The sequence below is a fragment of the Lontra canadensis genome, unplaced genomic scaffold, assembly GCF_010015895.1.
Source record: "Lontra canadensis isolate GAN:19392208 unplaced genomic scaffold, GSC_riverotter_1.0 scaffold49, whole genome shotgun sequence".
NCBI classification, from domain to species: domain Eukaryota; kingdom Metazoa; phylum Chordata; class Mammalia; order Carnivora; family Mustelidae; genus Lontra; species Lontra canadensis.
In genome coordinates, this window is record NW_022631043.1 from 4900037 (window position 1) to 4913261 (window position 13225).

Genomic DNA, 13225 nt, shown 5'->3' on the forward strand with positions numbered 1-13225 from the left:
TGCCTAATCCCAGCTCACCAGCAAACCTCCCAGTTTTGACTGCCTCTGATCAGAGCTCTGTGCAGTGTTAATGGTCCCAGTGGCCTGGTGTTTGCTATATCCTCCCCGAAGACTGTAGGATGGCCATTTCTCTTGAAGATTGCATAGCTTAGAGGAAAGGTTTTGAAGCCTGTTCTGCCCCACTTCCCCAGCACACCCTGCCATTCACCATTGTACCTAGCAAGCAAAGGGAGGGTGGACAGCTCACAGCATGTATCGGAACTCAGTGGGGATGAGGGACCAGAAGGGTAGAACAATAATGTCTGGATTGCATTGTGCCTCATTGAAGCCTCATAACAAAAGTGGTTTGCTCAACATGGAACTGATATGTATTGTATCCATATTACATAACAAGTACTCTAGAAGGACTTTGAGATTCAGGGGGTAGAAAAGGAGGAAAAGTTTCCTTCTGGTTGTGAAGATAAGGTTTTAGTGGAGGAGAGATGGATATGAACAAACAAAAAATATGGTTAGTTGTAAGTTCTACAGAGAGAATATAACGGCATAAAGAGACAGAGGGAGGTAGAGGCTAATTTGGGGTGAGTGGTTAGGGAAGGCCTCTCTGAGCAGTTGGCCTTTGAGCTGAAATAGGAACATAGGGAGGAATCAGTCCTTCTTTCTGAGAAGGCTGGTAGGAAAAGCAGTTTTGCCAGAAGTAACAGCTGGTACAGATACTCCAAGGCGAAACCTGGCATAGCTAAATGCAAGGATCCTACAGCAAATTTGTCTTGGACAGCCATGTAGGAGCTAAAGCTGGTTTCCAAAATTCTGTTCTGGAAGAACATTATTGCTTCTTAATTTCCCAGTAGATACCTCTTTTTATTCTTTAGAGAAACACTTTGTCACATTAGAAAGAGCACAGGATTTGGGGGAAGACATAATTAGGCTTGAATATCAATTCCATCTCTCTTTATTTCTATCGAGTTAGTTAAGGTATTCAAGATCTCTCAGCCTCAGTTTCTCACCCATGTATTAAGAATGGAAAGCTGGACTATGTATTTGGAGAGAGACCCAGACAAGATAAAGCACTTATTAACACTTAGTTTCCTGAAAGGTAATGAGCACTTAATAAATATTAGTTCTCCCCCTTCCTCATTAAAGAGCCTTAAACTATTATAAACAAGAGCATTATTAGAACTATTATTAAGTTCATAACCCTCCTGCTTCCATTTAAAGGAAATTCTTTTTATTAGCAGAATAGAATATGAATAGAAATGTGAACATCACAATATTTGTAAGTTCTACTAAATATATTTAATGTAGTAGGTGGGAAGTCTGTTAGGATACACCAATTTCAATGGGCCTTGAGGTTTTAAAATGGCAACAAACAAAGAAGAAAAAGAATTGAGCTTAGTCCAGGGCAAACTGGTCAATGAACATTCCATTTCCTTCATCTAAAGAAATAATGAAATGGACCTGCCATTTTTGAAATGATTACTATGTGCCACAAGTTTCCTGTGTTAAACCTCTAATTCTTTTTTTTTAAACATATAATGTGTTATTTGCACCAGGTAAACCTATAATTTTATTTTTTATCTTTTTAAGATTTTATTTATTTATTGGACAGACAGAGATCACAAGTAGGCAGAGAAGCAGGCAGAGAGAGGGAGAAGCAGGCTCCCCACTAAGCAGAGAGCCCGATGCGGGTCCTGATCCCAGGACCCTGGGATCATGACCTGAGCCAAAGGCAGAGGCTTTAACCCACTGAGCTACCCAGGCACCCCAACCTATAATTTTAAAATAATCTGAAAGTTAGGTGTTTTTATTGGAACTCCAGCCACTGCAAATGACAGCATCTCAATTTTAACTCACAAAAGACATGATTTCGTCAAGCGCTCACTGTGAAGTTCAAGCTTGGGACCAGAGTCAGGCAGGGCTGGATTCAGACGTTCAAATGAGGTTTTGAACTTTGTTTTGACTTTGCTTTCCCTTTCCATTTTCCTGCCTTTCATCTTCCTGGGTTGGCTTTGTCATTAGTTAGGCAAGCTCTTCCCAGGAGAGGAGGCATCATTGCTGGAGTCCCAAGAGCCTATGACTCATGATCCAAACCTCAAGAAATTTTTCTTTCACCGAGTTCATAGACCAGTCTCAGGGAGGACACTCATGGGCTCTGCTTGGAACAAATTTTTTCTGTTAACACTTTCTCATGATCAAGGTGATGAGCTCAAATGCCCATCCTGTAATGATGTCAAAAATGATATTTAAGGACTGATGGGAAATAGGGTCCTGATTGACAGACCTATCAGGACCAAATGGATATGGTAGTGTCGTCAAAGAAAGGATGTTAAACAGACATATACTCTATGCTAGCTTTCACTCTCAATTTGCATATAAGAACACTGAGGCTTGGATATATAAATCAACAGACAAACAGTTATGCAATCACACAGCTGTGCAATGGTAGAACAAAGATTCAAAATAATGACTGATTCTGAACTCCATGTCAAGTATGTCAGCTGCTTTTCTGACCCTTCAGTAATGCACAGGTACCTCCAATATTTCAGCAAAGAGAATTATATTTTTGTTTTCCAAATTTTCAGTGTCCAATTTTTAAGGTATTTTTCGTGCACCGTTTCATCTCTATTTTGGCCTTTTTTGTTATACGTATATTAGGTTATTTGAGCATGATGCTTCTTTGTGCTATTTTGTGTTTTTCAAATGCAATCTACTAAACAATGAACTTATCAGAAAAAGAACAGTTAATTGGAAAGGACTCAGGCCATGTGCAAATGAACTCCGTTAGTCTTGCATTTTGACTGGTCAAAATTTTCCAGTCAAATCCACAGGGCCAAGCTTTGCGCAGTGGCAGTATCGTAGCCAATGAGGTTTATCCGAGGCGCGATTATTGCTAATTGAAAACTTTTCCCAAATCCACGGGGCCATACAGAATGCCAGAGATATGTTGTGATGGTTTCAAATTGTCCTCACCAGAGCCATGGGCCTCCAGCACTCCCCAGGGACTCCAGCAGCAGCCAAAAGGAGGCTCTTGAGAGAGCTCCATGGCTCAAGCATGCCCCATCCCCATCCAGTTCTATCTGTATCATTGAAAATGTAAGGGTCACTGCTTTAATAGAAAAACCTGCAGCCTCACTCACAGGTCTGATGGCAGAACATGGTCATTGGTGCCATCTCTAGTACACAATGGTGGGGTGGTTGTTTTGGCAAGTTGCCTATTAAGGTCAGACTTGGTCTTCCCCTTTTGAGGTATTGAGCTTCAGAACACTCCCCACAAGCGAAATCAAGTATTTCAGAGGTTTATTACTCACACAGGCATAGACCAAGTGGTCAGGACCCCAGAAGAAGGAACTCAAGATTTTTATTAAATTGCCCAGAATCAGCAGAAAAACAGATTAGTGAACTTGTTGGCTGTGCTGTCTGGGCTCAACAAAAAGACTTGGGGCTCAGCCGTTAGGGACACTAGCTCCACGGTAACCCATCAGTCCTCACCAGATGACCAGTAATTTGTAACCAGTCACTCCTCTTTGTGTAACTGTGTGGCTCTGCCTTTGTCTAAGAGAGGTAATCACTGGTGCTACTCTCACTCATACCTACCTACACTGAGGAAAATCCCAAGGCTTTAAAACAATGATTTCTGATTATTCTTCGCAGTTTAGTACTCACTGTTCTTCTTATTGTTTTTTCCCCTTGCATTAGTATTTTTTTTTTTTGCATTTTAACACATCACACTGAAGAGTTTTAGGCATCTCTTACTTATCTCGTCCAGTGGTATATGGATATGTCTATGCACTCAGCAAATATTTGTTCAGCAGGGATTTTAAACCATGTCCTGCGTAACACACCAGATCTATAAATCAAATAAATTCCCCCAATACCAAGTGCCAACAATACAGTGGGGGTGGGGGGGAGGATGGAACCACAAATACAAAATGATAACACAAAGGTAGACTTGTACTCAGAGAGAGTCATGTGCGAGGAAGTGAATAAGTACAGAGAAGATGTCCGTAACCCAGCACAAGGGGAGTGAGGGTCGAAGCAACCTTCCATAAAAGGGGACATCTGGTCTTCCTTTTTAGCCATTCTTCCTTGTACTATGCATGAAGAAGTGGCTAAAAGCTCGTTGCAAATGTTTGTTTAAAAAAATACCAGCTGTTGGGGTGCCTGGGTGGCTCAGTGGGTTAGGACTCTGCCTTCGGCTCAGGTTATGATCTCAGGGTCCTGGGATCGAGTCCTGCATTGGGCTCTCTGCTCAGCAGAGAGTCTGCTTCCCCCTCTGTCTCTGCCTGCCTCTCTGCTTCCTTGTGATCTCTGTCTGTCAAATAAATAAATAAAATCTTTAAAAATATATATCAGCTGCCAACTGAGGACAAACACCTTTAGGCACCATTGGATACTGATTTAGGTACCACATACCTATGGTACCATCAGGAAGTCTTATGAAAACTTGACCTTCATGGAGTCTGATGTTCAGAGATGGTGTCCAATTTCAACTGACCCCATATTCACTTCTCTTACCTCTGAGAATGTTGCTCAAGACATCATTAAAACTACATACTTTTTTTTCTTACTCATGCTATCTATCTCCCCATAAAGACACCTCCTTCCAACACAGGCAAATTTCAATAGGAAAGAAAAAGAGAATGAAACAATGTGACTCTAGGACCTCCCAGGTTCTAGGAATCCATTAGCTGTGTGGCATCCAGACTGGATGGTACCAGAGGGAACGCTATGTGAGGGTGTTCCATTACACATTTTGCTCATACCCTCAAGAAAATAAGAAATGTACTATTGTTTTGTTTTGTTTTGTTTTCCAGAGCAAGAGAAGCAAAGCAGAGTCTTGGCACAGGTGCATTGGGGGCTGAGGTTTAAGAACATTGTTTTGGGTATCAACAAAAAAGAAGTTCACACTCTAGTTCTGTCAATCACTGTGTGAACTTAACCATGTTAGTTCACCTGTCTGATTCCCAGTTTCCACATCCCTAAAATAGATACTGTGGGGCTATCTACCTCATAGTGTGAGAATCGAACCTGAGAGTATGAGGTGAGGAGAGCTTTGGCCAATAGTTGTTTGCTTTTTTATAAATATGAATAAACACTCATCTCAATTCCTATAATTTATGCTTAGAGGAAGTTAAGTGTGGTTAGTGTTTAGGAAATAAGAGGAGATCCTCATGACCAAAGAGTGGGGGCAGCCTCAACAAGAAGGAAGGGTGCTCATTCCACTTGGAATATATTTGATGAAAAGCAAGGGATGGCTAATTGGACCAAATGCTGATTTAAGTGAGGCATTCTACAAATAGCCTGGTTTCAAGAAACAGGTTTTGCATCTCGTCTCTATCATTATCAAATATTGGGTAGAGAATTTGGGGGAACACAAGGGCAAACTGATGTCTTAATGGCAGGGATTATGTTTGTCCATTATCGTCTGTCAGATAATAGATGGTCAATAAATATGATCTGAATGAAAGGAAGAAAAGGCTTCTGTGTGACTCTCGTAATTTATAGAAACCAGGTGTGTGAGGCACAATGCAGTGTACAACGTGGTGACTGCTCTTGAGTTCGTTACAAACCAGGAGCATAATGGAATGGAATAATCGCGGAAGTGTGATGGGTCCAGAGGAAGGAGGACTTGTCACCTGCATAAACTTGGCTCAGGTGGGTATTTGTTGGGCGCCCACACTCACACAGCCCCAGGCATCAAACTTTCAACGTGATGCCACCATGCTTCTGCATGGGGGAGTGCCAGCATGCCTGTCTCTACAAAGAGGATTGTGCTTCCTCAGACATCCCTCAGTTCTCTGTGAAGTTTCAGTGAAACAATGTATCCCCACACGCTTTTTCCAACTAATAAGCAGTTTTCCAGTGTGCCTTGTTGTTGAGAGTTCTGCTCTGGGAGTTCATGAAAGAGAATGAGAACTTCTAGGTGGAGTAATGAACAGACACAGCCTCATAGGAACCCAAAATCACCTGATCCTATAACATTTTATCTATTGAAGCATCATGTAGCATTTATGAACGTTTCCAAAGAGAAATAAGAAAAATGTACTAATTGAATAAAAGCTAAATGTTTAAAAATGTCATTCAAATGGCTTCAGAAAACATGTTTGGCTAATTAGCTATTATGAACAGGTATCTATGGAAACAGCTATATATCACTACTCAAAATAGACAATCATTTAACCATTTAACAAAGAATCAGAAAACAAAAGCAAGCCTCGTTCAGTGATATTTCTCTTTTTTGCAACACACATAGTAGGAGAAAACTGCAGATATTTTAAAGGAAAATATAACATTAAGATAAAAAAAGAGCCAGGGTAGGGGTGAGGACACAGAACAGAAGCAAGAATTCCACCTCTCTGGAGACCGTGCCTGCTTTATGTGCATTAGTAGCAACACACTTTGTACCCCTGATGAGATGACAATTTATAGTAATAGTCAATATATATTATAATACAAAATGCATTGAGTTTCACTTTCATTGTCTAGTAACACAGAGATGAACTCAACCTTTGTCCTTGAGAAGCTCACCGTATGGAGATCCAGAGGAAGATTTAACAGGAGAGAGACAGGTGGGAAGCATTCTGGGAGCATAGATAAGGACTTTATAAATCTGGTATTGGAATGAGGTATCGGCAAGAACCACAGGGAGAGGTGGCTTCTGAGCGTGGCCTAAAGCCAGAGAGGTATGTATGCTCATGAGCGGAGATGGTTAGAAATGGTACCAGCAGCATCCACGCCCCCTGAATTATATGCATGGTGCCCTGGGAAAGGGAACAGCAGTGGACTCGGAGATTTTTCCAAGACTTTGAACACATTACAAATATATCCTAATTTAAGCCTTGTCGCAACCCTATATTGGGTAGGATAACTTTATCCAAGTTTTACAAATAAGAAAACAGATCCTCAGAGGTACTAAGTGAGTTGCCCATGAGTGCCCTGTTAAGAGTCAGGATTTGAACTACCTGACTTATGACATTCTAGAAAATCTCATGGCCAAGCACAAAAGAATCCAGTGTCGCTAACCTGCCCTCCACATGCCTCTATTAATGTAAATCACACCTCTACCATAGTGCTATAAATCACAAACCAGGAAGTACAACCAGGGGTGAGAAACTCAGCATTTGTGCTTTACAGAACCTCTGACTATATTCAACTACTTCTCCAATCAGCATAGTCCTGCATGGAATGATTTGGTTAACGGTGGTACCAGAAAATTTCTAAGATGGTAAAAACACACCCATGCACATAAATACATGTATGGACACTAACATACTCATTATATCAGATGCATAAACTTTGTAACTGCATTCCAAAGTGCCTTAAGAGGTATACCTGAAGATGGGAGTTGTTGTTCTACAGCTAATCCAAAAATAAACTGGGATATAAATGAGCATATTTAATAATTAGAATGAATATGATTTTAAAAGGTAGAAATAAATCAAGTGCTATTAAAAAAACACATTGGTGCAAATTACAACCCTGGTGTCGAGAAGAGGAATCACTAAGTAAGTCAGAACTTCCCAATACACTGATCCAAGCTATATACAGAGGAATATGATCTGATTTGGAATTCCATCCCTTTTAGTCAGATTTCCTACCCTAAGGCTGTGTCTTGGCAACTCCTTAATAACTCTGAGCCATAGATTCTTGATTTATAAAACAAAGAAAATAATTATTTGTCAATGTTCTTGGATTTCTATAAGCGCTTATGACTTTCCAAGAACTGTCTTAAGTGCCTTGTATATATTTCCAGACTTTTAATTATCATAGCATGCTGCCAGGTAGCATTTTGAAGATGAGGGAATTGAAAGACAAGCAGATTAAGCCCATCGTTTTCTTGATCTCCTGCTAGTCTCTGATGCTTCCAAGCCCATCATCAAGTAGCCATAATTTCCAATCCCTTTTTTCACTTCCTCTGGCTTCCAGGGATCCAGCTCCTCTAGGTTTGGTCCCCCACTGGTGTTTGGAGGTTAAGAGATGCTCAAGGCTCCAAAAGTGCTGACCATGGCCATTTCCAGCAGGATCCTTGGAAAATAGGCACTAGTATATATCTCTACCCCTCAGAGAGCCCTCCCCCCAGAGCACCAGCTTTCTTGGAGCTCCTCCAGTATTTGGTACACATAATGGTATCACTCAGCTTTCAGAGCTTTCTTGTGAGGAAGAGATAGTGTATTTTCTTTTCATAGTAAGGAAGATGAAATGCAAGGAGATGCTGTTCCTAAAGTCACAAAGTGGTGAACCGGCTGCAAACTCCAGAACAGTTTCCATTATGTATGACTTAGTGTCTGTAACTGCAGTAGTTATTTCTCACTTTATCAGTCTTCTGCGGTAGAAGTAAATGATACACTTCCAGGAGTATACAGTTTTTCAATGCTCATCACCCACCCCACACTCAGAACACCAGCATAGAACCATACAATCTGGATAATCTTTTTCATGCGGCTAAATCCCATCCAAACTTTAGGCTTCCTTAAACATGATAGACACAGGGAGCTCCTTCTTGACCTTTACCCTACTTTAAGATATCAGGTTATACAGTCCTGTAATTTCTTGTGTGTCCCCTATCATGGCACTCACTGCATTTAATTAAAAGTTCAATGACTTTGGAGACATATCTTGAAAGAAGTTGCTGTGGCTGATATCAAAGAGATTACTGCTTATGTTCTCCTCTACGATTCTGATGGATTCCTGTCTCACGTTGAGGTCTTTTATCCATTTTGAGTTTATCTTTTTGTTTCAAGATATGTTTCCAAAGGCAAAGGAAACAAAAGCGAAAATAAACTTTTGGGACTTCATCAAAATCAAAAGCTTCTGCACAGCAAAGGAAACAGTCAAGAAAACAAAGAGGCAACCCATGGAATGGGAGAAGATAATTGCAAATGACAGTACAGGCAAAAGGTTGATATCCAGGATCTATAAAGAACTCCTCAAACTCAACACACACAAAATAGATAATCATATCAAAAAATGGGCAGAAGATATGAACAGACATTTCTCCAATGAAGACATACAAATGGCTATCAGACACACACACACAAAAAATGTTCATCATCACTAGCCATCAGGGAGATTCAAATTAAAACCACATTGCGATATCACCTTACACCAGTTAGAATGGCCAAAATTAGCAAGATAGGAAACAACATGTGTTGGAGGGGATGTGGAGAAAGGGGAACCCTCCTACACTATTGGTGGGAATGCAAGTTGGTGCAGCCTCTTTGGAGAACAGTGTGGAGTTTCCTCAAGAAATTAAAAATAGAGCTTCCCTATGACCCTGCAATTGCACTACTGGGTATTCACCCCAAAGATACAGATGGAGTGAGAAGAAGGGCCATCTGTACCCCAATGTTTATAGCAGCAATGGCCACGGTTGCCAAACTGTGGAAAGAACCAAGATGCCCTTCAACGGACGAATGGATAAGGAAGATGTGGTCCATATACACTATGGAGTATTATGTCTCCATCAGAAAGGATGAATAACCAACTTTTGTAGCAACATGGACGGGACTGGAAGAGATGATGCTGAGTGAAATAAGTCAAGCAAAGAGAGTCAATTATCATATGGTTTCACTTATTTGTGGAGCATAACAAATAGCATGGAGGACAAGGGGAGTTAGAGAGGAGAAGGGAGTTGGGGGAATTTGGAAGGGGTGGTGAACCATGAGAGACTACGGACTCTGAAAAACAATCTGAGGGGTTTGAAGCGGTGGGGGGTGGGAGGTTGGGGGAACCAGGTGGTGGGTATTAGAGAGGGCATGGATTGCATGGAGCACTGGGTGTGGTGCAAAAACAAGGAATACTGTTATGCTGAAAATAAAAAAAAATTAAATTAAATTAAAAAAAAGAAAAGAAAAAATAAGATAATATAAACTTGGACTTAATGTCCTATGAAAATAAAGGCAGAGTTAATTTCTGGGAAAAAAAATTAATTCAATGACTAAAGGAAGAGACTGTCTTGTCTCATCCACAAACACACCCCCAGTGCCCAATACCTATTTCAGTGCTTGTCACCAAACACATGTATGATATATATTAATGTAAGACAGAAGTAATTAAATTTTGATGCATATAATAATTACTCTGGAAGTTTATTAAAAATGTAGGTATGTCAGGTTGAGTGGATCTGTGAGAGGGCTTAGGTAGCTGCACTGAATCAAGGACTTTTTAAATTTTGATGCAGAAGGTATTTTGCAGATTCTATTGAGTGAATTAATGTTTGGATGAATGGGTAAATAAAAATGAACAAATACATCAATTAGCCATTTAATTAATGAATGGACAGATAAATATATTATCAAACTGAGGATAGATCTGAGATTGTGTTGACCCCATTAAGATTCATTCTGCTTTTTTGTGAGTCTAGCCTGAACACGCAGTAAACCTCCCCTTGACATCTCTTTAAACACAAATGCTCTGGGATAAAACAGTTCTCTGATAATCATCATTATATTTTATATGCCCCAGCAACACTCCAAATGAAGCCTTTGTGCTAAATCTTTATAGAAACAAACAATTGGAAACTAGGAAAAGTCTTAATCAACTTGAAAGTAAACACAAGGTTGCCATTTAAATAACTATCATCTCCCCAAATGCAAACTTCTCACGGCCAACACTGAATAAATGCAGAGAACACATCTATTAGCTGAAAATGAATAAAACAGTATTTATGAAATGAGTAATTTGAATTTGATTAATGTTTATAAATGTGTTTACATATGAATTGAATATTAACCTATAGCTTGAAAGGGTTTAATTAGCCTTGGAATATTGTTTGGGAGCACAATGAAAAATAACCAATTCACAAAGGGAAAGGCAAAGGATATCTGCATGCACAAATGAGGTCAATTAATTAAGCAATTTGCATACGTTTGAATGGTTATTTGCAGGGCATTTTTTTTTTGACATTTGGCTCTTCTTATTCCCATATTGTGTCTCCAGTGTTCTATTTATACAACACATCAATCACTCAGCCACTCTGAGTGCATCGTGATCTGCTCAGGTGCAACTCTGGAGGCCACAGTCTTCCCTGAGAACTAGTCATCTCTGCACAAAAGACACAGTCACTTGCCCAAATGGGCCCTAGATTGACAAACAGGGAAACCAAGTTTAAGCTGAACCAACGAATTGACATAGAACCATAAAATATGGGTAGCAACCAGAATATAGCAAAGCTCAGTAATTATTCATTTAATGAATGAATAGATGAATAAAACCTATCATGGATTTCAAGAATTACGCAATCGTGTTTCTAAAAAAATCATTGCAATAGTATCATCTCAAAACTTTTTTAATCCAACTCTCAATATCGCTTTAGCCCTCTCTATTTTGCATTTATCCATCTCTCAGGAAGATTTTGTGAAGTCTTACAGTATTTCAGTTGCTTTTTAAAAATAAAATGCATATATCATATGCTATTACAAATGAGTTATTTTGGCCCTCCAGGTTTTGAAAATTCCCGTGAGTGATCCTTTATCTTCCCCAAGACCAAAGCAGCACTATTGAGGCTCCTAATGTGAAGTCAAAAACCTAGTTAGTCAAATAACAAAATATGCAATAAAATAAACAAAAATAAGATTAAAATATTTTGCATAATAGATATACAATAAAATAAAAAAAGATATTGCATTATACATACGCAAGAGAACCTCACCTCTAGCCCCTGCCACCAGACATATAAAGAGGTCATTGTTAATCAGCTGTCCAAGCACTGGAAATGAGGCAGAGAAAGGAATAAGCATCATCAAAAAAATAACTTATTCCTTACATATTTTACACTGTATCAAATTGTACTATACATGTATTATTCAATATCAGTTTGTGAAAGAATTATGAAAGATGTTATTGACCTGATCTGAAACAGGAAGCAATGTGTTCTTTGTATTGGAGTAGGATAGCTGAAACATTATCACTGCTACACTAATTCTCATTTCTCAGATTTTAAGGCCATGAAATGGTACAGAGAGCAGTGCAGGAAAAAAAAAAAAGAAAGAAAGAAATCCATGTACTCAGAGTAGGGCTGGCATTTTGTGTTGTTGTGTGAGCATTTCCTGCAAGCCACAACTGTAAGGACACTAGAAAGGATTCTACCCATCACCCATGAAAACTTTCCCAAATTTCTTGAAAGATACTTTCAAGTATTTAAATGTGGACAAGGGCTCTATTTCCACAGTGATGAATAACAAAAAGGAAAACAGTGATGCTAAGAACAATGATTTTTTAGGCTAATAATAAAAGTTACACATGTAAGAGGAAGAGCAAATCCTGTCTCTTCAGTTTTCCTGGTTAGTTGGAAGTTGAAATGGAGCCTGATAGAAATAAATTATGCAAATGAGGTCATCAGAATGAGTGTCTTTAAAAGACAAAATAATTCACCAGAGATACTCTGTTGTACTGAACTCAGTCTTCGCCAACTCTCCAACTTCACCAAGATCTATCCAGATCTAATTATTTGGCAAGTGAGGCTGAACTGGGTGACTTGGGGTATGAGCATGGCATAAAGTGTGCTGATGTCGGAGAAGTATATTGTTAGAAAGAGCAGGAGTCAATATATTAAGAGCATGCAATCTTTCAGGCATTGTACTAGGCCCATGGAAATACATTATCTAACTGAATTGTCTCAATAATTCTTGGAGGAATAAATTATACCTACTTTTATTTATTTTGCAGCTAAAGTTCACAGAACATTTAATATATCCTGTTTCCCCGAGAAATAAGTAGCAAAGCCAAGACCGTGGTTCAAATGTGTCTGACCCCAAATCTCAGGTTCTCACTTTTGGCTCTATACCTGTTTACTGTGAGGTCTACTCACACAGCCCACTGAGTACCATGAGCTCTGGTCCCAGGAGAAGAGATTGCTCTTGCCAGATACTAAGAACATACAACCTGGCATATAACCTGACTGAGAACATATAATCCATCTCCCCGTCTACACTCAGGTCAGAGAATTCAGACTCCTGGCAGAATAACCATTTCCAGGAACTGGAACTGAAAGTTTTATTCCTCCTGTCCTCCACCCCATCCACTGAAACACACACATTTATTTCTTCTTACCTCTAATCTTGATCTCCTACTTTCCCCCCTTCCTTCCTAATCAATGAAGGCAACATGCCACAGGCTAGCAGGCTTAGGTTTTGGAATCCGGTGGAAATGGGCTCTGATCATGATGGAAAGCTGGTTCACAGTGGGGCTTTGAGCAAGGTGATCTCTCTCATTCTTATTCTCCTCATTC

The 13225-nt window shown here is 39.6% G+C and overlaps 1 non-coding gene across 1 annotated transcript; it reads left to right on the top strand.

Moving 5' to 3' along the window:
* Window positions 1-2830: 2830 nt before the first annotated feature.
* Window positions 2831-2973, top strand: LOC116877070. Its single transcript, XR_004384536.1, has one exon. It is a non-coding gene; the product is annotated as a U4 spliceosomal RNA (small nuclear RNA).
* Window positions 2974-13225: the final 10252 nt, after the last annotated feature.